The sequence below is a fragment of the Anabrus simplex genome, chromosome 8 (genome assembly GCF_040414725.1).
Source record: "Anabrus simplex isolate iqAnaSimp1 chromosome 8, ASM4041472v1, whole genome shotgun sequence".
In the NCBI taxonomy this organism is placed as follows: domain Eukaryota; kingdom Metazoa; phylum Arthropoda; class Insecta; order Orthoptera; family Tettigoniidae; genus Anabrus; species Anabrus simplex.
The window spans coordinates 81,292,003-81,298,235 of record NC_090272.1 but is presented as its reverse complement, the minus strand read 5'-3'; the positions used below and the strand labels follow the sequence as shown (position 1 = coordinate 81,298,235).

General features: G+C 46.3%; 2 non-coding genes across 2 annotated transcripts; one reads left to right on the top strand and one right to left on the bottom strand.

Annotated features, from left to right (window-relative positions):
* Nucleotides 1-224: 224 nt before the first annotated feature.
* On the bottom strand, nt 225-297 carry TRNAR-CCU (transfer RNA arginine (anticodon CCU)). Its single transcript has one exon. It is a non-coding gene; the product is annotated as a tRNA-Arg (tRNA).
* Nucleotides 298-3,436: 3,139 nt separating this feature from the next.
* On the top strand, nt 3,437-3,509 carry TRNAR-UCG (transfer RNA arginine (anticodon UCG)). Its single transcript has one exon. It is a non-coding gene; the product is annotated as a tRNA-Arg (tRNA).
* The last annotated feature ends 2,724 nt before the right edge of the window (nt 3,510-6,233 follow it).

The following is a 6,233-nucleotide window of genomic DNA, read 5'->3' as shown; positions in this document are numbered from 1 at the left end:
ACTTAGCCTCAAAAGGTGAGTGCGGTACCGTCTGAGCTATTCATCCCTGTGTAAAAGTTGATGAGAAAGACTCGAACTGCGACGCTAATTTCTGTTACCAAAATGTTTCATGCTTGATTGTTATTCAGCGCTATAAAGTACCGTATATATTTCTCAGGTGATGAAAAACGACCTTGAAGAGTGTAATGTAAGAATTTCCAGTATAGCACGAGAGACAAAAGGTGTACCCCTGGTGGGACTCGAACCCACAATCCCCGGTTTAGGAGACCGATGCCTTATCCTTTAGGCCACAGAGGCTCATGCGTGGTAGGTGATGATCTTTCCCCCAACACAACTTCGGTGACGTGTAGTGTTCAAATTGCGCTACGTCCTGTGATATAGGCTACTATATCATGATCTAGACTCCCTGGGATCACCGATTCCTCTCTATGGAGGTCAGGGAAATAATATTCTGGATGGGAAAATTTCTGTCAGCTTCTGTGTTTAGTGTGGTTAGCTGCCACCCTCGGGGGCCCGGGTTCGATTCCCAGGTCTAAAAAGGGACATGAGCGCTGGAAAGGGGGTCCAGTCAGCCACGGTAGGTCTCGATTCCCACACCTTACCAATTCTTGAAGTGGCTTTCCAGTTTCCCACTTCTCCCGCTTCATTGCCTACCCCTTGCAATCTTCTCATCCCCCACAAGGCTGCTATTTAGAATAGCAGGTGAGGCTGCCTGGGCGAGGTACTAGTTCCCTTATCCAGTTGTATCCCCCGAACGCAAACTCTCACGCTCCATGGCACTGCCCTTCTGCGGTAATTGTGGGATCCCTTGCTGAGTCAGAGGGAAAAACCAACCCCGGAGGGTAAACAGATTAAGAAGAAGAAGAAGAGGAATAAGAAGAATAAGAAAAAAACGTATTTGGGAGAATAAACAAGATTGTTGAAATTCCAACTCTAACATCACTAATGCGTCATATAGTCCTCATGATGCATACATTTCTTTAGAACTTTGTTTCCAACCGTTGTACCATTTCTCTACGAGATGGAGATTGACCGCCTCGGCGAGATTTTGACAACCGACTTCCCTTCCTGACATCAAACTCATCAGACGATTTCGCGAGATCAAATGAATGCTGGACAAAGGCTACTGCTGTCAAATAACAGGAGAATATCAGCCGGCGGGATAGGAGAGGTGGTGGTGAACATTTCTTATCACTTGATTGCCAGCTAGTAGCCCTTACTAGTTTTTTATTTGCAAGCGAGAGTGTTGGCCATGTGGCCTAACGAGTAAGGCGTCAGCTTCGGAGATAGCAAGTTCGAATCCTGTCACGGTCGACTGTTTTCATTTCTCTGTTCCATTCCGACCGACGAATCGCCATGAATAGTGTCCTATGTCCACACTCGATAATAACTCTGCGTAGGGTTTTGGAACTGAACCCAGGCTGGTGATGTATACCACCACCACGCCTACCCTGCCGGTAACCGTTCCCATGGTGTTCATTTTTTCGACCAAAGGTGCTCGAACTGGCTAACCACCGTGTCTGACAGTCAGATATCTTCTTCTTCCTCTTAATCTGTTTACCCTCCAGGGTAGGTTCCTCCTTCGGACCCACCTCTACCGCCTCAAGGGCAGTGTCCTGGAGTTTCAGACTTTGGGTCGGGGGATACAACTGGGGAGTATGACCAGTACCTCGCCCAGGCGGCCTCACCTGCTATGCTGAACAGGGGCCTTGTGGAGGGATGGGGCGATTGGTTGGGACAGGCAAGGAAGAGGGAAGGAAGCGGCCGTGGCCTTAAGTTAGGTACCATCCCGACATTTGCCTGGAGGAGAAGTGGGAAACCACGGAAAACCACTTCCAGGATGGCTGAGGCGGGAATCGAACCCACCTCTACTCAGTTGACCTCCCGAGGCTGAATGGACCACGTTCCAGCCCTCGTACCACTTTTCAAATTTCGTGGCAGAGCCGGGAGTGGCAGCTAATCACGCTAACCACTACACCACGGAGGCGGACAGACAGTCAGATTTACTGGCCATTATTCTTCCTTCTTAATCTGTTTACCTTCCAGGGTCGGTTTTCCCCTCGGACCCACCTCTACCGCCTCAAGGGCAGTGTCCTGAAGTTTCAGACTCTGGGTCGGGTATACAACTGGGGAGGATGACCAGTACCTCGCCCAGGCGGCCTCACCTGCTATGTTGAACAGGGGCCTTGGTGGGGGATGGGAAGATTGGAAGGGATAGACAAGAAAGAGGGAAGGAAGCGGCCGTGGCTTTAAGTTAGGTACCATCCCGGCATTTGCCTGGAGAAAAGTGGGACACCACGGAAAACCACTTCCGGGATGGCTGAGGTGGGAATCGAACCCACCTCTACTCAGTTGACCTCCCGAGGCTGAGTGGACCCCGTTCCAGCCCTCGTACCACTTTTCAAATTTTGTGGCAGAGCCGGGAATCGAACCCGGGCCTCCGTGGGTGGCAGCACTATGAAATAATATTTCTGCAGTAAAATTTAAAGACCATATTGACAGTACGTATCAGGTGGTATGTACTTTACAGCAAACCTTGTAGCTAGGATCCCTGCACAGTCCCGTTGCAATTTTTAAAACTATTGTTGCCGTGTAACCAGTGAGTGATAAGCGCTAACTGTTAGTATCACTTACAAAAATTGGATTTTGAAGAAATGAATAGTTTCATATCTGTAACAAGCAGTATCCCGAATACATGAACATGTTTACGATATCAAAAGCACCTACTGTATATTTTCTGACCGTGAATTAGCAGCACGTGTGGCCCTGTAGCGCAACGGATAACGCGTCTGACGACGGGTGAGAAGATTCCAGGTTCGAATCCCGGCAGGGTCGGTATATTTCGTCCGTCTCTCTGGTGTAGTGATCAGCGTGATTATCTGCCACATTCCGGAGGCCCGGGTTTGATTCCCGGTTCTGCAAAAAAAAATGTGAAAATTGGTTCAAGTGCTGGAACGGGATCCACTCAGCCCCGGAACGTCAACTGAGTAGAAGGGTGTTCGATTCCCGCCTCAACCATCCTCGAAGTGGTTTTCCGTCGGTTCCCACTTCTCCAAGAAAATGCCGAGATGTACCTAACTTAAAGCTACGGCTGTTACCTTCCCTCTTCCTTGTCTATCACTTCCATCCCTCTACAAGACCCCTGTTCAGTATAACAGGTAAGCCCATCCGGGCTAGGTACTAGTCTCCTTACCAGTTGTATTCCCCGACTCAAAATCACACGCTGGAGGGCAGACACATTGAGGCGGTATTGATGGGAATCCTCGCTGAATCTGAGGGAAAAATCAGCCCTGGAGGGTAAACGGATTAGGAAAAATGAAGAATGTGAAAATGTCCATATGTATTCACAAGTGAAGTCGTGGTTGCTGGTGGATGTCGCTACTCGTTATGCCCATTCGGTACTAATGTAGCGGGATATAGAGCAAATAGTAGAAGAGACCGTGTGGCCTAACGGATAAGGCGTCGGACTTCGGATCCGAAGATTGCAGGTTCGAGTCCTGTCACGGTCGAATATCTTTAATTTTTCCGTCAGTACATATTTCAGTCCTCTGTTGATAGATGTTTTGTATAAAAGATAGTTGCTCCAGCACGCTAAAAAAGCAGAAAGAGATATATATGTTCGCGGCGTCAACATCTGTGAATCTTCTGCCACTACTTGCACCATATGATATGAATCTGCATGTAATTGTAATTGCGGAAGTGTAGGGTGTTAAATGTGGGGAAAGGAACCTAAAGGACGACGTAAAAACCCAGTCCCCAGGCCAGGGATATTAAACATTTAAAATTAAAACCCCCTAATCCGACCGCGAATCGAACCCGGAACTGCCGGCTGGCAGGCGAATGCGTTGCGGCGCGGTCTGCACCATACTTAAATTAATGTGACCCAACTGTACACAGGGCTTTACATATTATTATTATTATTATTATTATTATTATTATTATTATTATTATTATTATTATTATTATTATTATTATTATTATTATTATTATTATTATTATTAATGTACCGGGCGGTACACCTCCACGCCGCTAGTTCAAATATTGCGCCAATTGAAACTCGTCTGTCCGCCTCTGTGGTGTAGTGGTTAGCGTGATTAGCTGCCACCTCCGGAGGTCCGGGTTCGATTCCCGGCTCTGCCACGACATTTTTGAAACGTGGTACGAGGGCTGGAACTGGGTCCACTCAGCCTCGGCAGGTCAACTGAGTAGAGGTGGGTTCGATTCCCACCTCAGCCATCCTGGAAGTGGTTTTCCGTGGTATCCCACTTCTCCTCCAGGCAAATGCCGAGATGATACCTAACTTAAGGCCACGGCCACTTCCTTCCCACTTCCTTGTCTATCCCTTCCAATCTTCCCCGTCCCCCGCAAGGCCCCTGTTCAGCATAGCAGGTGAGGCCGCCTGGGCGAGGTACTAGTCATTCTCCCCAGTTGTATCCCCGACCAAGAGTCTGAAGCTCCAGGACACTGCCCTTGAGGCGGTAGAGGTGGTATCCCTCGCTGAGTCCGAGGGAAAAACCGAACCTGGAGGGTAAACAGATGATGATGATGATGATGATGAAACTCCTTTACAGGAGAAAGCCTGAACTTTAAAAAACTGTATTAACTCAACAGTTTCTCAGAAGATGGCTCTGTGTGAATTTTGATGTGTTTTTGTTTGTCATTGATAAAGAAGTGTGGACGTTCTCTACCAGATGTCTCTACAAAAAAACTATGATCATGCACTCTGGTGCAAAGGAATGAACCTTCTTGAAGAAATTTTGTATTCAAAAGTTGTTGTCTTTATTAATTTTGTTCTTTTATTTTCGGTTTGGCAATATTAATCCTTCCTTCCACTAGGTTTGAACTTAGCCAATCCCGAATTTCTTTAATTAATTCTCAGCCAATCATGTATGTCTTCTTCGATATGGATATGTAGCTCTAAGCTATCCAATAAAGTTGAGGGGGTGCGTCTACTCATTCTTGAAAGGTCTCGAATTTTCCACGAGGGTATAAAACCTGCTGATTTTCTTGTCTCGGGGCCACTAGTATAACATCTAACTCAGTGTGTGAATATGTAGCAGGGGGCGGGAAGCGCCTCGTTCTTCAGACAGCAGTTCTTCTCCAAGGTAATGGCCTCTTAACATCTTTATTTCTTGCTAGCTCAGCAGTCTAACTCTCGGGGAGGGTTCGAAACCTTTAATATGTAACCTATTAAACATGTAAACCCTTTTCCTGGTAAACTTCAGTTTTCTTGAACTTTAATGCGGGGATAGAGAGTGCTTCACCCTCTCGAGCTCCCCTTTATTTTGAAATTGAGGTGACTACGTTTTCATAACCGTTTCTTCTCTTCCTTAATGTATTAAAGTTTTTTCATACGAGTCACCTCCCTAGCTTGGGATTAGCCCCAGTGTATCGGCCTAGAGCCACTTAGGTTTTAATATTGTGTATTTAGGAGTGCAAGTTCACGCCTCCAGTCCTTTCTGTACTTTGGGCCATTAACTTAACCTGATGTTTTGATTTCTTCATGCGAAGGCCCTGTAGGTTGGGTATTAAATACCCCTGTTTCTTTGTGTGCCTTGAGGGCAGTTAGTGTAAAGTTAGTTTATGGCCTCTTAAATAGGCTTGAAAGATCGAGAGCGGGTCAGCTCTTTATGGTGTTGTGGTAAAAGTGCCTTAGAGAGGCTTGAAATGTAAAGTTGGGAGCTAATGCTCCATGTAATTAAGGGTTTTCTGCCCTTTGGTGTTTTGTGATTGTGAGCTGAGAGCTCAAAGATTGATGAATTTGGGCCCGTAGCCCGGAATTTGTGAAGACCACTTAACTGGTGCTTTCTTGTAAAGCGGTATTGTACCTGATTTTCTTGTTATTTCTCCCTAGTGGAAACTGTTTAAACTTTTCTCTTGGTTATGTACCTGATTTAACTTCTTCCACGGATAACTCCGTAACAATTATTATTATTATTATTATTATTATTATTATTATTATTATTATTATTATTATTATTATTATTATTATTATCATCATCATCATTATCTGTTTACCCTCCAGGTTCGGCTTTTCCCTCGGACACAGCGAGGGATCCCACCTCTACCGCCTCAAGGGCAGTGTCCTGGAGCTTCAGACTCTTGGTCGGGGGATACAACTGGGGAGTATGACCAGTACTTCGCCCAGGCGGCCTCACCTGCTATGCTGAACAGGGGCCTTGTGGAGGGATGGGAAGATTGGAAGGGATAGACAAGGAAGAGGGAAGGAAGCG